Source organism: Gopherus flavomarginatus, chromosome 11 (assembly GCF_025201925.1).
Source record: "Gopherus flavomarginatus isolate rGopFla2 chromosome 11, rGopFla2.mat.asm, whole genome shotgun sequence".
Taxonomy (NCBI): Eukaryota; Metazoa; Chordata; order Testudines; family Testudinidae; genus Gopherus; species Gopherus flavomarginatus.
Genome location: NC_066627.1, coordinates 41108856 through 41129761, shown reverse-complemented (window position 1 = coordinate 41129761; position 20906 = coordinate 41108856).

The window sequence follows — 20906 nt, the reverse complement described above, 5'->3', positions numbered from 1 at the left end:
GTACTGGAAACTGGGAAAAAGGCTTCAGAGAACAAATTGTAACTTTAATTTGGCCAGATGTAAAGGACACCAGGGCTTGTACAATGACTTGAACATTGAAGGACATACAACAACTTTATTTAACCATGATTAATCAATTAGTAATTCTATTCCAAGTCATTTTTATCATTATAAAAACCTAGTGATGGTAACTACAATGTCTGTGTTACAATTATTCTAACTTCATCATCTACATCAGGGGAGGGCAAACTACAGCACACGGGCCACATCAGGGCTTTCAATCCGGCTCGTGTGATTGTCAGTCCCGTGGTGCAGTGGGGCTAAAGCAGGATCCCTGCCTGCTCTGGCCCCGCGCTGCTCCCGGAAGCAGCCGGCACCATGTCCCTGTGTCCCCTGGGGAAGAGGAGGGGCAGTTGGCTCCGTGCACTGCCCTTGCCTGCAGGTATCACCCTCCACTGCTCCCATTGGCTGAGAATGGGGAACTGTGGCCAATGGTTGCTTTGGTACCCACAGGCAAGGGCAGTGAGCGGCGCGGGGCCAGGGCAGGAAGGGAGCCTGCCTTAGCCCTGTTGCATACGGCTGTCACCCTCGAGCTGCTCAAGGTAAGCAGCGCTGGGCCAGAGCCAGCACCCCAAACCCCTCCTGCACTCGAGCCCCCTGCATCCCCTCCTGCACCCCAACCCCCTTCCCTGCACCTCCAACCCCCTGTCCTGAGCCCACTGCCACACGCCGCACCCCTCTTGCACCCCAACCCCCTGCCCTCAGCTCCGTCCCACACTCCACACCCCCTCCTGCATCCCAATCCCCTTCCCTGAGCCCCCTCCTGCACCCCGACCTCTTGCCCTGAGCTCCTTCCTGCACACCACAACCCCTCCCACACCCCGCACTCCCTCCCGCACTAGAACCCCTTGCCCCAGCCCTACATTCATGGCACTCCATACAATTTCCCTACCTAGATGTGGCCCTTGATCCATAAAGTTTGCCCACCCCGATCTATATTATTGCTATTAGTCCTTTTTGAACAATACATTTTGTAAGTAACAAGTTTTATTGCTGATGTAATACTGAGAGATGAAATACTGTCTCTCTGAAAGGATATTGTGGAGCAAGTTTCCCTAGGATTAGGAACAAAAAATAGCAGCAGATGGGCTACAACTCGAGCAGAAACAATTCTGTGAAATTCCAGCTTAAAACAGGCAATAAAACTAGCAATAGCATTTCTGCAGGAATGATCTTTATTGCAATGGAAAAGTCCATTGGAACGTGCTAGTTGTTTCAAGAATGGTTTGACCCTGCAACTTTGCTAAGAATCCTCCTGCTGGTGGATTTGGAACATGATGCATACTGTGTTCATATCCCTCTAAGGTGGCCAATGGAACAAACTGGATTCAAAGTAAAAACCTACAGAGAAGGAAGTTGGAGACGTTCTCCTTTTCGGGTAGATGAGGCTGGTTTTGTTATGGGAATGAGCCAGGCCTGTGTGATGCTCTTGTATTGTCTTGGCCAAATTAGTTCTTAAAACTATTCAGATCCAATTTTGGAACCAGTCAGTATTACTGAAAGTCGAGCCTGCAGATTCAGGGAGTTGTCACTCATGCTTTTTTCCCCTGAAATATATGATTTGTCTTTAATCCCTGCTTATTTTCAGCATCAAATAGCCTTCTGTATCCTTAGAGTTATTCTGATTGTTGGTGCTGCTCATTATGAGCCTGATATTGCATCTATTGAAGTCAGCTGGGATTTCGATATTAGGTGGAGGATGGAGCCTAACTTCTTCCTATGTTTTGTCTTCACCTGACTTGTCTCCTGCCACATTTTTTCCATTGACACATCCAACATTCTTCTATTCAGAAAGGATGAGCAGTTAAGAAGATTTCTGTTCACTTGTCCCATACTTCAATGCCCAGGGCAGGTCAGGCAGAGTCTAACAATTTTCCCTCAGAAACCTTCATTTATTTTTTTTAAGTATGCGAACAATCCATAATATGTTTTAGCTCATGATGCCCCACAGCAAAGCGCTTAATTACAAGCATAGCTTTAAACACAAGAATAGTTTCATTTGAAATTGGTAGTATTATACCCCTCGAGTTACATGTGTCACAGCTCAGGGCAACTGCACCTGTATTTCCCCCTGTGTGATCGCTAGGTGGTACATGGACTCTAGGCTTCTGCCTCCTCATCTGTCATCTCTCTTGGGCGAAGACCCATGTTTCTCTCCCTCCAGACCGGTTTTTTTTTCAGGCTACACCGTTCCTTGCCTACTTTGTGATATTCCAGCAAACCAGACTGTGTGAACAGGCCAGAATCTGTGCTTTGCTTTCTCTTCGAAGGCTCAAGACCAGCATAATTTACGACAGTTGTAAGTTCCCACAGGTCCCTTTATTAGCAAGCACATTTATTCTTAAGGTGAAAGCATTACAGAGAAAACATATAAAAGTTCCTATGCACATGCTAAAAGCTTAGTTGAGGTCACCCATCAGTTTTATGGCCTCAGTAGGCCAAAGTCCTTTCAATCATTTCTAGGAAGGATTAGGCTCCCCCCACCCTTGTACAGAAGGTCCTGTCCATTTGCTGGATCAGAAAGAAGGCCCAGAGTCAGTTTAACCTGAGACTATTTATGCAAAATTCCTTTCTTTGTTTGTTGGTCTCTGGAGAATCCAGTTTGAACCAGTATATGCCTTCTTTGGAGGCATTTCAACCTGAGTGAATTTGCCTAATCAATCCCCCTCCATTGTTTTTAGTTCTTGGAGGAGCTGTGGTAACCCTCCCCCCACAGAATTATAAAAATCCAGGGTGCAAAAAGATACATCAGCTTAATACAGTAAGATCTTCAAAGATATTACAGGAAATTGCCATATCTGGCATTACAGACTTATGGATCAGGACTTATGGGGCTATTCTGCCTTGTCTTGTCAAATTGATGAACATTAATAATTTGTTGCCATGATGTCCTGCTTCTGATGCCATGGTTGAGCTCCTGCCATCAGATAACTACCTGATGATGTTACCAGACCATCCTACATACCTACTAAATACCAGGTGTGGGCATCCTTTCACCCTGTCCACCTGATAGCCACCTGTTGTTGCCATCCTGCCTATCTTCTGTTGGCCTCATGGTCCCTTCCCCTCTGTTTAGAATTTATCTGTGAACTGCACTATTTTTTTCCAAAAAGTGCTGGGAGTTAAAATGCCTTCTCTAGACCATCATTCAAAAATGCTTCTTGAGCAGCACTGGAGGAGCTGGGGGGAGGAGAGAGCTGTGAAAACCCTGATCCCAGATTCAAACTTCTGCAAGGGAATGGGAGCATCTTGCTCTTACAGACAGCAGATTGATCCTCTGTAATGGCAGGGGAGAAGAGAGAGGATGCCTTGTAACAAATTACTGATGATGGAACTCATCAGAGCAATCAGCTAGAAAACTTGATCAGAGTGCTCAGATGATCTTTATGTAGTGACAACTGTGATGGAAGAGAGAATGTTCTGTGTGGAAATGCAGACTGGGTGGCACAGGGTATTGCTTGCACTATGTGAAGCACTGAACTTCAAATCAATGTTAATTCCCATATTACTTGAACAGCCATGAGCTTTGTCAGCTCTGTGGGTTATTTAACGTACTTAAAGAGTTAATTTAGTGTTTGAAAATCACAGTAGCTCCCTCCTCACAACTTTCTGCTATGCATGCGTCTCACATACTGTATGTAACAAAATAGGGAAGCAGACTTGGCATCCAGAAAAGGAGACAGGGGAACAAATGATCAGATGGTCTCTTCAGAACACGGCTGTTAAAATCATCTCCTTCTCCCATTGCTCTGACCACGTTACTCACTTCTTCAGATCCCTTCACTTTCTGCATTAAATTCCCGGCTGCAATTTCAAGGCTTTCCCAAATTGTTTGTAATCTCTGCTGTTACTTGCACCTGCTCCTCCCAAACCTTCTGCCTGATTTACCCTTTACCATTCCCATTTTCACACTGCCCTACATGCCACCCCCGCACTGTGTCTTCCTCTTGTTCACTAAGCAACCCCCATTGCTATATTCAAATATATCCTTTAAAATATACTCCTTCCCTCAAAGCTTTCAGAGGTGAACCATCAAGAACTGAGTATAAGAATATATATTAAGAAAGCTTGCTGATCACTCCAAGGTTTGCTTTGGGCTTAGATTTTCAGAAAAATGGGTGCTCGTTTACATATGTAATAATTACATGCACAAATGACTTAGGCAATAAACCAGTCTTTTCAACATATAAATTAGGTGAGCAAATGTGCACAAAATTTTGGACAATCAATATTTCATGTATTTTTTTAAATGTGATCCAATAAGTTTGGACAACACTGTCTGAGTCCTTTAGATTGCAGACTCTGCTGGAGAGCGACCAGGTTGTCATCTTTGTTCTGTGCAATGCCAAGCATGTGCTGTCATTGCTCAATAAATAATAATGGTTTTTATGCATAGTTTATAGTCGTGGTACTAAATTTCTTTTACAATGCAATATTATAAGCTGAAAGTGAGAGGAAGAGCTACACATTTATCACTACGCAGCCTCTATTGCTGCATCTTTAGAAGAATATGATGTAACACAAAGGAGGAATATTGCTTTATAATTGCTGCTTAACCCAGTATGTAGTGTTTTTTATGTAATACACCCACAGAGAGAGTTATAGTAAGGTGCAAGTGGGGAAAATCAACTATTTGGGGGCAAGACATGTTTGCAAAATGAAACTCAGTTATTTCACATAATCGGACACAGAGAGAAGAAATAAGAAAAGGAAAAAGAGGAGATAGGAAAAAAGTAGATGAAGTATACTAATCTAGTTTAAGAGCAGGGTTAGTAAGGAGTTGGGTATGATGTGGTGAGATGAACATGGCTACACTTGCTGCTACAAGAATTATTCCATGTGCTAAAGCAGACGCATGATGGGTATCCCCAAATTATTCTCAAATACTTATTCATGTAGATATAATTGGGACAGAGGAAGGGTATGGTTCAATCTATATAATCGGATGTAATAGCGCAGCTCCAGAAGCTGGAGTTAACTCACTAGCAAACTTGTTGCAGAAAAAGCTAGTAAATCGCAATTGGGTTTTATGAAAACAGCTGAATGCATCTGAAACAGCTAGAGCATGTATGTGTTTGGAGAGGCACTGACATGGGATAATAATGGAACTTACAGAAGCCGGTTTTCAGTATCTGATGTTACTTTGGATCTCAAGTTACCGTCATGCTAGCTCCATAAATACTTACAAAGAAGACAATTTCAGTGGCGTATATATGAAGGAACCATGCTTCACGTTACTTGGAGTTCCACAGAATGCCTAGGTTTATTCTTAAATTATATCTTGCTGTTACATTTTCTGATCTCAGCTTATCTCTCATAGAATCTATATCCAAATTCTGTCTTCCATGCTGTCCATTGCCAAAGTATCTAAGGCTAAGCATAAATACATAGTATAAATCATGGAGTGAACTCATTGAAATGGAGATACTTGTCAGTATAAATATCAATGAGTCTAGTGTACCTACCATGAGGTAGGTAGGTGGGTGGGTATTTTTTTCAGTACAAATGGCTGTGTCATCATTTCAGCTTTGTCAGAAAGTGAATTAAATTTGCACTAGATGAATGATCTCTAAGCAAGCTGCTGAAAAAATGTTGGGGTGGATATTAAATAAACTAGGCTATATGACACATACATCTATTAAATCTATGACTATTAGATTGGTGAGTTGAATTCTTGCGCCTTTAATTTCTGTTGAGTTGTTCCTCCTTCTGGAGCCTTGAGTCAGCTTGATAAGAATTTTTCTGATTTGTTTGCATTGCTCTGAATAATCATGTTGCTTTACAAATGTCAGTGCTTGAAACTTTAAAAGGAAACTACCTTAAGCAAGATTATCCAGTGTGTAGAAATTACAGCAAAAAGGAACAAGCAGAATTGCATAGAAGAGAGACTATTAAGGGCTGGTTCTTTTGGGTGTGTGTGCGTGGGGGGGGTCATTTAGATATAATTATTGTGTTCTCTACATCATTCAAAGCTCAGACAGTCTTAGTTGTAACAGTTTTTGCATTTTATAATATTGCCTTTGTAAGTTTCTCAAGTATGATATACAATTCTTTAATTTGCTTGGCTGTTCTCTGATAGAACAACCTAATTAAACATGATTAGTTTTCAGATTGCATTAAATTTGATCCCTACATATAGAAAACACTGAATCCAATTAGATGCCAGAGCAATCATTTGAGAAATGTGCAAATAGGACACCATACATTAAAATACAAATGCCTGCTGTTTTTAGCATTTCAGTTTCCTTTGCTGTTTAATGAAATATGAAAATGTAGGGGGTAAGCCATTCCTGATTGTGGCTTTCATATTACAGCTCCTGCGTGGAGAGAATGCGCGGATGCAGGGGGGCTTGTGTGAGGCTCCTATTGAAACCAATGATAACTGTGCATGCACATTTGAAGGCAGAATTTAGCCACGTGTTCAACTAGAATTCAGTCTATTCATTATTATTTATTTATTGCTGATGCTGAAGGGAGAAAGAGAGTACCTATAAAACATTTAATCAGTGTGTAATGTGGGAGAGCTGCTGGTGCTGTCATCAAATATTTGATATGATCGTTCATAATTACACCATGGGCCCAAACCCATACAGAATGGATTTCTGGGTGAAATCCACTCTACTCACATCAAATGTGAAAATTTGGGCTAAAGGCCATTGGAGTAAGACTCCCATTGACTTCAGTGGCTCTGGATCAGACCTTATGTGGGTTGAGTGTGAAGCAGGTGGGAAAGTAAAATCCATTTTAGGGTGTGAGGCAGCTGCTCAGCCTCCAACCCAGCTATTTCAACCTGTGGACTAAGATAGTGACCGAAGCTGATCCACAGTGGTTGTGCAGGGCTACTAGGGCTACTGGTATGCAGATAGATTAGACCCTGTGTGCATCAATGTAAGTGATCATTAAAAATGATTGTGCAAGCTTATATTCAACTTTTAAATGGCAACATAGTGGATGTTTTAAGCACCACTTTCATCTATCAATCTATCTATCTACCTATTTTATGCTACCAAAGACTGAGTCCACTGCATGTCTGGATGAAGAAAGACAGGGGGTAAAATATTTGTTTTAATGAATGATACAACTGATACAATAAAAGTACAAAGAGAGACAAGATGAAGTAAATCTCACATTACATAGATTTTGCTAATGAAAATGTAAGCAAAGGGATAACTCCACCCCCCCTCCCACACACACACAAACTCCTTCTTGCCAAGCTTCAGTCAGGATCAGTGTGAGTTTTTATATCTTATTTTTAAAAAAACTGGCTTTATTTACAATTGCATTGCATTGCAATGTTGTTTTAGGCATGTCAGTCCCAAGATATTAGAGAGACAAGGTGAGTGAGATAATAATAGGGATGGTAAAGTACTATGGATTCTACAAATGAGAAAAGCTACACAAGTAATAGGTATAACTACATGCTGGGATTTTCAAAGGAGTGAGTGGGTTTTGAGTGTCTGATTTACTCATGCACCTTTGAAAACTACACCTTAAGGCCACATCCTTAAGGCTATCCCTTCAAGATATAAGTTCCTCTGGGAATCCCTTTTTTTTTCTTGATTCTCATCTATGTGGGTTTTAATTTCAGGATGATAGAATTTTTTATAGTGTGATTTTTATCTTTCATTTGGTATCCTTGACATTCTGCATCCCAGATCATTTTGCCTGACAATAATATGACCAAATCTCTCAGCTGGTGGAAGGGTCCAGATGGTAAAGTGTTCAGTTTCAAGATTTCCAGCATTACCAAGGAAGCAGTAAAGCCAAATGAAGATGACAAAGAACATTCTAGAGCTAATGGAAAACAACTTTTTAGATTAAATTTGCATGGATGTTTGGCTGAGCCTTGAATGGGAACCATTTAGTGTTTGATAATATCTTGCTCAAGTACTCAGTTCTGACACACTTTGCTGCAGATCTAAACATGCATCACTGATTTTGTTGCTCAGTTGCTCTCACTGCTGGAGAAAATGTGAAAAAACAAATGTTCGGAAACTTATAATGTACACTTTTATCTAAATTTTTCCAGCAACCTGACACTGTAAGTCTTTCTCAGCTGAGTAATCCTTACTTCTGTAGGATTTTCTTTGCTTCACTGGGACTATTCATCTCAACAAAGGTTTAGGACAGGACCTGTAATTTTAAACAATTAGTGAGAAACTCTCAATTGGTGTAAATTGACAGAGTTCCCTTGACTTCCATGAAGTTATGTCTAGGTGAGAATCTGGCCATTTTGCTGTTTTTTAAATACATTTTGTTGTCAATTTGGGAAGTGGGTATAATGTTTTCTATGATCTACTAACAGCAATGCCAAAACATAACAGAGGTCAAAAGAGTCTTAGACACAGAACTTGCAGATCAACAGACTATATGGCACACCAGCCATCTAGCAGGTTCCTTAGCCCAAGTGTATATTTGTAACAGTTCACCAAATGAGGGAAGGCTTCAACAAGCCTTGCCCTATGCTCAACGATAGAACAGTTATCAAGTTCACCAAGCAATATAATCTAGGACTAGGATATGCACAGCTATACATTTTTTCAGTTTCTAAAGGAAATATTTGGAGATCAGTTTGGGACTTCATTGGCATGCCAGAATAGCTTTTGCAACCCAAGGACTGGACATTTCATGACAAAGTGTGTTCTTGCAATATTTCCAAACCAAAGTGTTTGAGATAATAAAAAATACTCTGCACTTATATTATGCCTTTCAGCCAAATATTTCAAGACCTGCTGAAGTCAGTGGAAAAGCTCTTATTGATTTCAGTGCATTTTTGTTCATGCCCAAAGTGCTTTGCCACTTTATAGATTAGGAGGAAAGTGAGGCATGGAATGTTGAAGTGATTTGCTCAGGGTCAGCGCAGAATTGGGAAATGAACTCTAATCTCCTACTTCCCAGCACCTGCTCCAACCAGCATCCAACAACGCTGACTCATATTTGAATGGTCAGCCAGGCTGAATCTACAAACTTTCTGAGATTCACCCATCACTTTTTGAGATTCTTTTGGGCTACATCCTGCACTCATTTATACCTGGGTACATCCACGGATTAAGACCGCGCTGCATGAGGACAGAAGTAGGTGAAATTCGGTCCTTAGTTTGTGTAACAATTTTTACTTTCCATGCAATTTCTTTGGAAATCCTCTCTAAAGCCCTGCCCATTGACCACATGCTGAAAGAACATTGTGGTGGAGATGCAAACCAGCACACTGTTTGGGGACAGAAAAGCATTTTTTATATTGGCAGCAGTATACTTAACGGGCCAGATTTGTTATTTGATGGAGGGGAGAGTTATTAGAGAAAATCTGCTGCCTAAGTAGGTTTATACGACAGAAGTGTTCATGCAGGTGCTGCAAGGGATGATGCTTAAGTTATAAATGTAGACCATGCTGTGCACATTGCTTAAACTAGATCATCATTTAAACACTTTCTGATAATGAAAATTGCTGAAAATATATTAGTACTATTGCTCTTATCCTGTGAAAGCATGGCTGGGACTGGAAGACACTTTCTGTCAGCAAAACGTAGCAGGCATATCAGCATTCTTCCCCCTCTTCTTTCTCCCAACTTAATACAAAAATGTGGTATTCTCACAGCTTTACTTTCATCTCTGCCTCTTGTTTCTCTGTTGTTTTTCTTAAATGTTGATGGTACTGAATTCATAGGCAGAGACAAAACTGGGTGCTGTCAATCTTAATCCTTTGAGGGGTTAATACCTTTGAGTATCAAATGCCTGATGTTTACCATTTTATGGACTGGCTTCCTTTTTAGTCCTGGGTATTTTGTTGGTACCTACAGATCTCCTGGCATTTGGGTACCTACGCTAACTTGGTAGGTTATCTGAAGTCTTCATTTCTGGAGTTCCAGGTGAGAGAGAAGAAAGCCACACAGGCATAAGTCCAAAGTAGGGCTGGTCAAAAAATATCCATCAAAACTGTTTTTCAGTGGAAAATTAGTGTTTCAACTAAATTAATTTGTTCATGTAGAAGTGTCTGTTTTCCACAGAAAATGTTGATCTCCAAAAGCTGAACAGCCCTCCAATATATATATATATTTCAGCCGAAAGCTGAAATATTTTGATTCTGAAATGCCCTTATGGTGCCTCATGGAAATTGTAATTTGGGTGCCCCATGTTCCCATTCTCCATTATGAAGCAGGCTTTCCAGCAGGACTTCTTCTCCCATGATGCACTGGTGCCCTCTAACTACCACAGCACACTGCCTGTCCTCCCCAGGAGTATGGAGGCCATGGCACGTCATGAAAGTTGTAGTCCCTCCTGGTCTCCTGGCCTATAGAGAATGAGAGCATGAGGTACCCAAACACCTCCTCCCTTGAGGCATTGCAATAGCTTTTCAAAATCAAAATATTTTGTTTTTTGACCAAAATGTTTCAGATTTCAGTTTTTCATTGAAAACTCAGTTTTTCCAGTGCAAAACTCGATTAAAACATTTTTGTTTGTTTATTTCTGTTTAAACTTTCTATGGAGCCCCTCCCCGCTCAGTTTATGACTAGCACCAGTCCAAAATAATTGCTAGAGGGGAAGAATGGCAACCACAAGGAAGCAGGTGAGCATGTGATAAAGATTAATAAGAACAACAAATGAATGACTGCAGAAAAAATGGACTGAGACAGATTGACTTTGGGAGACAAATTTACACTGCCTAGAACATCCAGTTCTGGCACAACAAATTTCACTCTTTACAAGGTAGGTGCTAGAAAAAATTGTGGCTCAGCAAATATTCTGAAGTAACATGTTCACCAACCTGCTTCCTCTCTCTTTGGTGCTGGTTCAGTTCCAGCATTCTTATATCATCTTGGCTGTTAACTAATCCAAGCTTTGCTCAAATACAAACTCCTATTCGCTAAGCTGTCAAAGCACTTTCCTGAGCAAACACAAATCAAATATTTCATCTTGACAAAGCCTGTGCTCTTGACTTCCACACAAACTTGAGACGTGAGGGGATGTTTGCTATGACTGAAGGCATCTGACACCCCCCGATACATCTTCTTTAGTTTTAATTAGTTTCTAATCTTTAGGGTCACCTAATCAAATGAGTTTCTGGCTCGTGTCAGGGTTCCTTTTTTCCTGTACACAACCTCTTTTACCTCTGCTGAGCTGCCAAGGTGCTTTCTTAAACAAAAAGGTCATCTCAGTTTGTGCTTTTGATTTGCAAGTTGCTCACTAATTTGAAGCAGATATTTGTTCTGCATTACTAAGACAGGAATTTTCTTATTTGTATATGACTGATATCTTCCTTCAACGTCTCCAAAAATAATATCAGAAGGAAGATATCAAAGACATGGACCTACCTAAAGTCATATCTATCAGAAATGAAGGCCTCGAATTAGCAAAGGGCTTAAGTATGTGTTTAATTTTAAGCACAGCAGTAGTCTCATGGAAGTCACTTCACCATTTCCTACATCTATAATATTCTGGAATATTTTATGACTATCACTGCCACGCTAGCACCCATTCTCTAATTCCACAGTCTGTTTTTCACTGAGTTCTTCCAGGCAAAATTTGTCTGAATCAGGAATCAGTAAATTCTGTAGGATTTATCCCATTGTTTTTTCAGAGGCTGATCCTGCTCCCATTGAAATCAGTGGCTAAATTCCTGTTGGTTTCAGTGGGAACAGGATCAGGGCCCAGAAGAACAACCTGTTTTTTGAGGCATTTTGTTCTCTGTTGTAAGAATCCTTATTCAGGGATCTGACATATCTTTTGTTTTATCAGTAGCCTAAGAAAAATGTACAGTGGTTGCATTTTAAAGGCTTTAGTCAGTTAGAAGCTTTTTGCCAGTTCTACCAGTATTCGCCATTTCCCATTGTGTAAATCCATTGAGCTCCAGTGAAATCTCTCTCTCAAACTTTCAACCCCGTAGAACCATTGTAAGTGGAAGCTGATGAAGTAAGTCTATGCTATAACAAGATGCACTCTTTAATTGCAGCCATTTCTTCACTGTTGTCAAGGTTTCCATACCTGGAACAATTTCATGTGCAGAATGTTCGGGAATGACATGAGCATGGGGAAGGGAACATTAAACAAAGCTGTCAGACCACAACAGTGTGAATTAAACAAGAATCCCACTTACCACCATCTACATGAGTGTAAACATACCTGGAAATAGGTCTGTCATTTGTAGACGCACAAAGCAGAGGAATTGTGATTTCAGAGCAACCCTTCACAAAGACAGACGGCATATGATACAGCAGATTCAACATGATTCTCTCTACTTCCACCCCCCAAAACCATCTACAATAGAATTCGTTTGCACCATGAGCATTTAAAATGCTAGATTTAGCTGTCAATGTATCTAGTCCTGTGAGTCAAGTCAGATTGCTGCACTGGATATACTCAGGGTGATGAAAGGGAAATGACCAACACTGTCTTGGATACAGGTGATTTTATTACACACATAATGTCAAGTAGAGTAAATTGACTTAGTGCAACAGGACATTCTCCCCTCACCCCAGCTGTGGAATGACCATGGAGCCACTCTAGCTACTGAAGCTTCAAGGATGTAGCAGTATCTACGGTTCGTAGCGCTGATTGCACAAGGGTAGGCTGGCAGTGGCTGGTGTGTACCTCTCCCCCTACCCCCCCCCCCCAACATGCTCCCTGAAGTGGTGCAAAAGAACCTGCTACAAAACAAGCAGGGGTCTGCACATCTTGCATGGCCAGCAGGAACCCTTCGTCACTGCACAGCAGAACCATATCATTTCCATTGCTGGCAGGACCCTGCACAGCCATGGGGGGGAGACGATGCTGCATTAGACACCTAATGCTACTCCAGTCTGTCAATTAACAATGTAAAAGTGGAACATTAACCATCTTCTGCCTTTAAATAAACAAACATCTGTCAGAGCATATCCAAGAATGTTTCCTTCTGAGATGCTCTCGTTTCGCTGAGAAATGTTTCAAACAAACAAAGCTCGATTGCCAGACCTGTACATGCGATAAGGATATGAGCATTTGCTCATACAGTTGCCATGACTGAGGGTGCAAAAGGCCAGATGTGAACCTAGCAGGCTGTTTGGACTTGCAGAGTCAGGGGCTCCGCGTTATTCTGAACAGCCAGTTTACAGTCTGGCCCTGATCAGCTATCCTGAAAAGATGAAAATAATTATATTGCGTTCATGCTGTTGAAGCTGAAGCTTCTTGGCTCTTATTTACAAGAAATGAGTGTGAACTTTGCTTTACTCAGCACCAAAATAAAAAAAATCCCATCTGTTGATACCCAGAGGCCCATCAGGAAACTTGCACTCTTCTGGGGAATGCAGGGCACAGCATCGCTACCCTGCCATAACCCACGGACTGACCACCACCTCAGGAGGCACAGACAGGCATACTGGCGGTGGGCATAAGGCTCATGGGATGTGGTCCATGTGATTGTGAACACCATCCTCCTTGTGTCTGAAAGTTGTCCTATTCACAGCTCCCTCAGCCCAGCTTTTTTATGCTGCTGATGGTAATAATAGACAGTGAGGGTTAAATATGAGGCTGGTGGTATCCAGAATAGGGGCTCATGCGACTCAGCCCTCCTGATCACGTTACTGAGCTCACTTCTGCAGCATATGCAGCAGCAAGGTTTGGTGGATAGGGTAATGGACACCAGGATTCTGTTCCCAGCTTTGACACTGACCTGCTATGTGACCTGGGGCAAGTTATCCTCTCGTGCATCTTGGTCTAGTTACACTGCAAGCTCCTTAAGGCAGGCACTGCAACTTACTATGTGTTTATTCAGGGTCTGATCTCAGGTGCCACTGTAATCCAAACAAAAAATAACATGTCACTTTGGGGAGCAATTTCACTTTTTTCCCAAACTTGGCCCCTTAAAGATGCACATAAAATCCAGAGGGATTAGAAAAATGAGTAATACTGAAGTAGACCATTTACACTGAATCATAAATAAAGAGGTTTAACTCTTCCAGAGATGCCATTTTGTACTATTGAAAAGGCCTTCAACTTGGACAGTCAACCAACTCATTGGATAGATATTGCCTTGATGAAGATGTATGGGTAGAGATAATGATTTTGGCTCTAGGTTTCCTGCAGTGTGGGTTACCCTGCCAAGACACAGGGGAGAAGCTGGTGGATACTTTGGAACTGTTTCTTCTTTCCTTTAAATCCATTTTACACCAACATAACTCCATTGACCGTAGCGAAATTTCTCCAGTTTTACACTACTGGGAGATTGGAATGAGGCCAATCATTTTGTCCAGCCATAAATATCTCTCAAATCTTACTTTTGAGTTTTGCTAGATGAAAAGCAGCTCAAAGTGAACTCGGTGTGATTTGCTTTGGAGGGAGAATATTTCCATTTTACACTTTTACAAACAAGTCAATAGACACTTCTAGTCAACTCTCAATATCTCACCATATAATCCTTAATAAAGGGTCAGGATTTTCAGCTACAAAGACAGTATTGATCTAAATCAACCTTGTATATGCCTATGCCGATCAAGTAGCCACCCCGCACAGGGTGCAGAATAATAGTTGTGATCACTTTAGAAGCTGCTTGGCAGGTCTATGGCCGGGTACAGTTTAGAGAGGTCGATTTCACTCCCCTACTTCTTGTCCCTCTTATCTTCATAACACCTGGTTTGGTTGCTATAACTTTACATATGTGAAATGAACTTTACCCTATAGGCAATTGTTCCCATTAGCAGACCTGAATTCAGCCAGACCATTTTAGTGGAAACAAACTTCTTGTAGTCAATTCCGGTTCATGACTTCAAGTCAAATCCCAGTGTCACAAATTCCTTTGGCAAATGTCTCTCAAGCACCCATAAATTAACGTCCTTCTGATGTGCCCAATCCTACAGTATATGAATGCCTTTGGAAACGGAAAACCCTTTAAAGATAGTTCTAGGACAGTAACCACTGGGGATTTCAAGGGAAAATGGTTTCTGAGGGAGCCCTGAAGACATGGTAGACAGACAAAAATTGAAGGGTATTGTGAAACACCTCTACCCACTGGATTTTCCATCCTCATTAAACAAAGCACAAATCCAACTCCCTTCCCTTCCTGATGAAATTCACATGGATTTCCCAGACTCCTTGCATATGTGCTCCCCACCTGGCAGAAGTGATAGCCCTTCCCAGTCATCTTCAAGGTTAAATGTCATTGATTTAAAAAAAAACAACAGATCTTCACCTGTTATAACAACAATAGCTGTTGCTATATTTGAAAGGTTTGTAAAAGTAAAAGTTAATTTGCTTTGAATCTTTATTCTCATTTTTAAAAATATTTGAATTCTACCCTGTTTGGAGAATGAAAAGACTTATTGGTTTCACTCTTTCTCTCCATTTTATTGAGCGTCCTGTGGTATTTATGTTTGTTTATTTATTTATTCATTCATTCATTTGGTATATAGTGGTAGTGCCTGGGAGCTTCCATCATGGACCAGAATCCCATGGCAATACGCATGATGAAAAATATTAAAGCCTCATTTCCTGGCTATGAATTAATATGTTGGAATCTGAGCTTCCATTTTTTTTAAAAAGAAGTTTCTAGCCCACCTTGTTCTGGAGAAAAGCTTAAAAATGTGACCCCTGAAAAAAAAAAAGGAGAATAATAAAATCTAGAATTTATTATTTTGATTCTGCAGGCTTGTGAGTTTTGAAAGCTTCAGGTTGGTAGTACTGCTTTTCTTAGTGCAGATTTCTTCTGTTTGTGAATATAAATAGAGAGATTCCTTCGTCCACCCATATATCCTATTCCCTCTCATCAAGCACTTCCTGGCTGTAGAGTTCTCTAAATTCCAAGACATAATCATGGGATAGCACCTCCTGTTGGAAAGTGATTTAGCATAACATGATCCACTAATGCAGGGTTACGGTGTTCAAATTGCAAACAGTTCATGGGTGTGCTTACCTCACAACACAACAACATAAACAAAAGCCAAACTTCCTTATCTGAATTTTAAAAAAAATATTAAAAGCATTTCTGAAATATTTTGTAAAATGTGTCATTTTTAAACACAAAACCCTAAAGGACATGACAGTAGAGCTAAGATAATAAAGGGTGGGGAATTTCTATCCTGTGGAAAATTTTTGTCTGTAAATACTTTATTTAATCTTAAATTGTGACAAAAAGTAATAATCTCAAAAGTTTTCACAGAACAAAAATGTCAAAAAAAATTTTAATTCAGCAGTATTGAAACACCATGTCATTAATCTGACATTAATCGATATTGTGGCCCAATCCGCCACAGTGCACCATGGGAGTTGTAGTTCCATGTCCCTCATAGCCCCATTTTCCCATAGGGGCCCTGCTCCCCTGCCAGACTACATCTCCCCTGATGTATCATAGCCTCTCACTGTGGCTGAGCCTCCGCAGTGTCTCATGCAATGTTTTGTTTCAATTTTTCCAATGGAAAATTCTCAATGTGAAATAGAACTTTCCTTCATAAAATTTCATTTAAATAAAATGAATTGTTCAAACTTTTTCAATTAGCCCTCCATGACAGTGTCCCTTTAATTATAATCAGGACATTGTAGCTTTAGTGCAGGGGTCGGCAACCTTTCAGAAGTGGTGTGCCAAGTCTTCATTTATTCACTCTAGGGGTTTGCATGCCAGTAATGCATTTTAGCATTTTTAGAAGGTCTCTTTCTATAAGTCTATAATATAACTAAACTTTTATTGTATGTAAAGTAAATAAGATTTTTAAAACATTTAAGAAGCTTCTTTTAAAATTAAATTAAAATGCAGAGCCCCCCAGACCAGTGGCCAGCATCCGGGCAGTGTGAGTGCCACTGAAAATCAGCTCACGTGCCACCTGTGGCATGCATGCCATAGGCTGCCTACCCCTGCTGTAGTGTATAGAAATAGGGTACTATTTCTTTAAATAGGTTGTGAGCCCTCTAGTGTCAATATGTTGTAAAAGCTCTTATAACCCAATCATAGCTCCAGTATGTTTGTAGGTAGGCCTGGCATCTTTGTGTCTCTTCAGAGAACATGATGATTTGGGACCTAGCTGTGCGTGTGTGGTATCTTCTTATTTCTGTTGTGCAAAGGAAACAAGAGTAGCCCCATAACTTCTGACACTTACAATATGACTGGGATCAGGAAATAAAGACCAGTTTCTTCCAACCACTCCCATGCATCTCATCAGAAAAACAGTTGCACTTACATTTCAGCTTGCAGGCACAGAGGGACTGAGACTGCAACTGTGATGCCCAGAGAACTACCACTGATAGGGGTGGGAATTCCGTGCACAGGCATCTGATGCTTTGGGCAGTAAGTTTTGGTTGCTGTATTTATCTGACACGTGCTTTCTGGTACCTAGATTGTGATATAAATGTAAATGTAAAGACTGTGAAGGGCACTGAGTGAATGTAGTCGATAGACATCCAGGCATCTGAAGAACCGATTCAACACAACATGGCAGTGGTAGAGGCACTTGTACATTCTTATAGCATTCTGTCCATGGACATCATTGCCTTCTAGATGTAATTTTCCATGATAAAATACAATTTGTGTCATGTGTATAAAAATCTGATACTGCTGGGCTCGAAGCAAACATAGCCGAAAGCACAAAGAAGTTCCATTTTAAGCTAATTGAGTACAAAAAATGCATCAAGGTAAAAAAAAATCCTACCTCTGATTTACACAGAAAACCTAATAAAAGGGAGAGGCCAGTGTTTACCATGCTAAACCATCAGGCTTCTTTAGAGAAGCCAGTGTTTGTTTGTTGCAGTAAGACTGACTTCACTAACAATGGAGCCTGCTTTTTCCCTACCACCCCTCTTCAATGTTGCTTGTTAAGACAAAAGAACTAATGCCATTGTCGAATGAACTCCCCTATTTATCTCCACGTCAGATTCAGAGCCTGTGGAACTTTTATGAGCTTTGCAGCACTGCCCTGCCAATGACCTGAACCCTGATCAGCGAAGGTGACCTCCATCCAGGGCAAACAATGTAATTACATGCTAGCTTAGTCAAGGGCCTCTCCCGCACAGAGGATGCTAGTCACACCACATTTTGCTGAATAATGCAAGATAGTTTTGTGAAATGCACTTGTTTGCTAGGCCTTCAGCTGAAAGGCAGCAAACTCAGTTCACATAGCAACTGTGTCTGAGCTGCAGTGTGAGAACTGAGAGGCCAGAGCCTTGCTCATTAGGTCACCTCGCTCTGTCCCTAAGAGGGTTAAATAATCCAAGACACAAAGAGAATTAGAAACCTGATAAATATACAAAGGGCTGGTTTTTAAAGGCTCAACTTGGCATTCTTTGCAGTGCGAGAGCTGGGTGTGCAAGGAACACAGGTCTGAGATCCTCAACAAAGAAAAAAAATTTGATTGATACAGTTTTAAATCCAGAGGCTAAAAGAGCTGACTTGAAAATGTCAATACCTCTTTAAACGTGGGTGGCGTATAAATCGCAAAGCACAAATGTGAAGAGGTAGGAAGATTTAAAGAGCGCCGGGGTGAAATGAGTCTACAGTTTGAAACACACTTGCATAAGAGACTGAGAGACACCCAGAAAGGAATTATTGACACACAGGGATGGCAACAGCCCTTAAACCCTGACTCCAGCATGGGATTTTCTGAGCCCATCTATTTTTTAAAATAATTTAAAAATAGGTTTGACATTCTGTGTGCGGAGCTGTTGAGAAATTCGTTATGTAACATTCTCTCAGCGAAACGCTAGACGCTTAGCTGGTCTGAATTTGAGTGCAGCTCTTTGTCCCACTTACTGGATTTTTTCCCCCTTCCTCCCATACGGAAAATAAAATATAGATACGGCAAAATGTTACAAAACTAAATTCTGCAGCCATAAATACTGTAGCAAATAATCTTTTGTGCTTGCTCGGTACTTATTCCTCTCTAAAATGTATTTGAAACACAATTACTGTGTTTAATGATTCAATTTGTGAAGACTTTGTCACTAGGACAATGAAAGCAGCTCAAGTATGATAAAGCAAACGTACCAATAAACCTTGTTTTTATTGATTTGTAGGAAGCTCAGTTGTCTGGGTGAAAGAGAGAGACAGCGGACATCACTCTATAGTCCCATTGGAATGCAGTGATAAGTGTCAGCCTATTTTTCTTACAGGCAATTTCTCTGGTTATGTAATGTCTGGCTGCAAATTTAAAGTAAATGACATTCCACAATCTGGTGGGGATGTGAAGTAAAGTCTGTATTATTTGCTTTAGCATTTAAAATAATTTAGTGTCTCAAAACTTCTTCCAGTGTCTAGACAAGATATATTACTTGTCTAACTAAAATATTAAAATTTTATACTGTATACTCGATACAGCTACTTCGGTAGTAAACATACAGATTCAATTTAAGATTTTTAGATTTATCTCTTCAACACATTGTATTATTATTACAGCTGGGAAAGCCAGCTTGAATCTAATTCAGGTAGTCAGACACAGTGCTGTTCCGTGCCGGTCAAATTGACACAGAATTTTCTTTAAAAGCCTCTTAAGCACGTTCATTTGCAGCTTCTACATTTTATTGTCACCCAGCACTCATGTGCTAAATGCATCCCCAGACATGGGGTGGGTGGGGGATAAAGAGGGGAGGAACTGCAGGGGATGCAATGCAAACAAAGCACTGTGCAACAACAAAAACCCCAGCTTTAGTTTTATTCTGTGGGTTTCTTAACTTTTTAAAACCTATTTTATCATTACGGGGTGCTGGGGTTTTAAGGCAGGCACTGTCTCTAAGGGTTAGAGAAAAGGGCTGATCGTATGGAATCTTGGGTTCGGTTCCTGGCTCTTCCTCAACCTTTCTGTATGACCTTACGCAAATCACTTGTTGATATCTTATACTCACATTGCATGAACTGTAATGTAGCATTCACTCCATGGTTGCAGTCAGCCCAAGGGAGCAGGGTATTATCATTATTAGATGAGGTGATGGAGGCAAAGGGAAGCTACCGCCTTGATTTTTTCAGACTGCTTCTGTGACACTGTAGAACAGTGTTTCCAAAACTTGGGACACTGCTTGTGTAGGGAAAGCCCCTGGTGGGCCGGTTTGTTTACTTGCCGCATCCATAAGTTCGGCCGATCGCGGCTCCCACTGGCTGTGGTTCACTGCTCCAGGCCAATGGGGGCTGCAGGAAATGGCACAGGCCGAGGGACGTACTGGCTGCAACTTCCAGGGGTGAAAATAACATAAAAGACTTACCAGTATGGGGGCCCAGCTCCAGGCCCCTGGAAGGAGTGGGTCCTCAGGCAGAAGGAGCAGGGCTGGGGGTCAGCACCCCCTAGCCAGCCCTTCCATGCTGCCTGGCCTGCGCACCCAGGGCTCCGGCGGCAATTTAAAGGGTCCGGGATTTAAAGGGTGGCCAGGAGCCTTAGGCCCTTTTAAATCACCAGGCCTAGGGGCAACTGCCCCTTTCCCCCACCCCCCAACAGCAGTCCTGGGGTGGGGAGCAAAAGGTGCAGTGACATTAAAGCTGTGTATGGGCCAGTACTGGCAGCCACTTCTTTCCTGTATGCCATACCAGCCCGTAATGGCCCACTTTCACCTGTGGGTAGAGCCAAGAATGGCAGTCAGTGGACAAATCCTGGTCCCATTGAGTCAATAGCAATTTCAATGGGACTAGGATTTAGCCCCACCTCTTCTGACGCCTAGACTTGTGCTGAAACTGTAAACCTATTGCTCCTCTGACTAACCTCTCTTGGCCAATCTATGTCTGTGCCCTTTGACACAAGTGTAAATCCAGAATAACTCCTATTAGACCAGATTCTCTCTCACTTACACCCTGGTAGCTTTGCACCCGTAAAACCCCATTGACTTCAATGGCGAAACACTGGTGTAACTCTGGGCAGAATCAAGCTCAATGGAGTTACAATTTATACTGGGCAATACCTTGTCCATGATGTGGA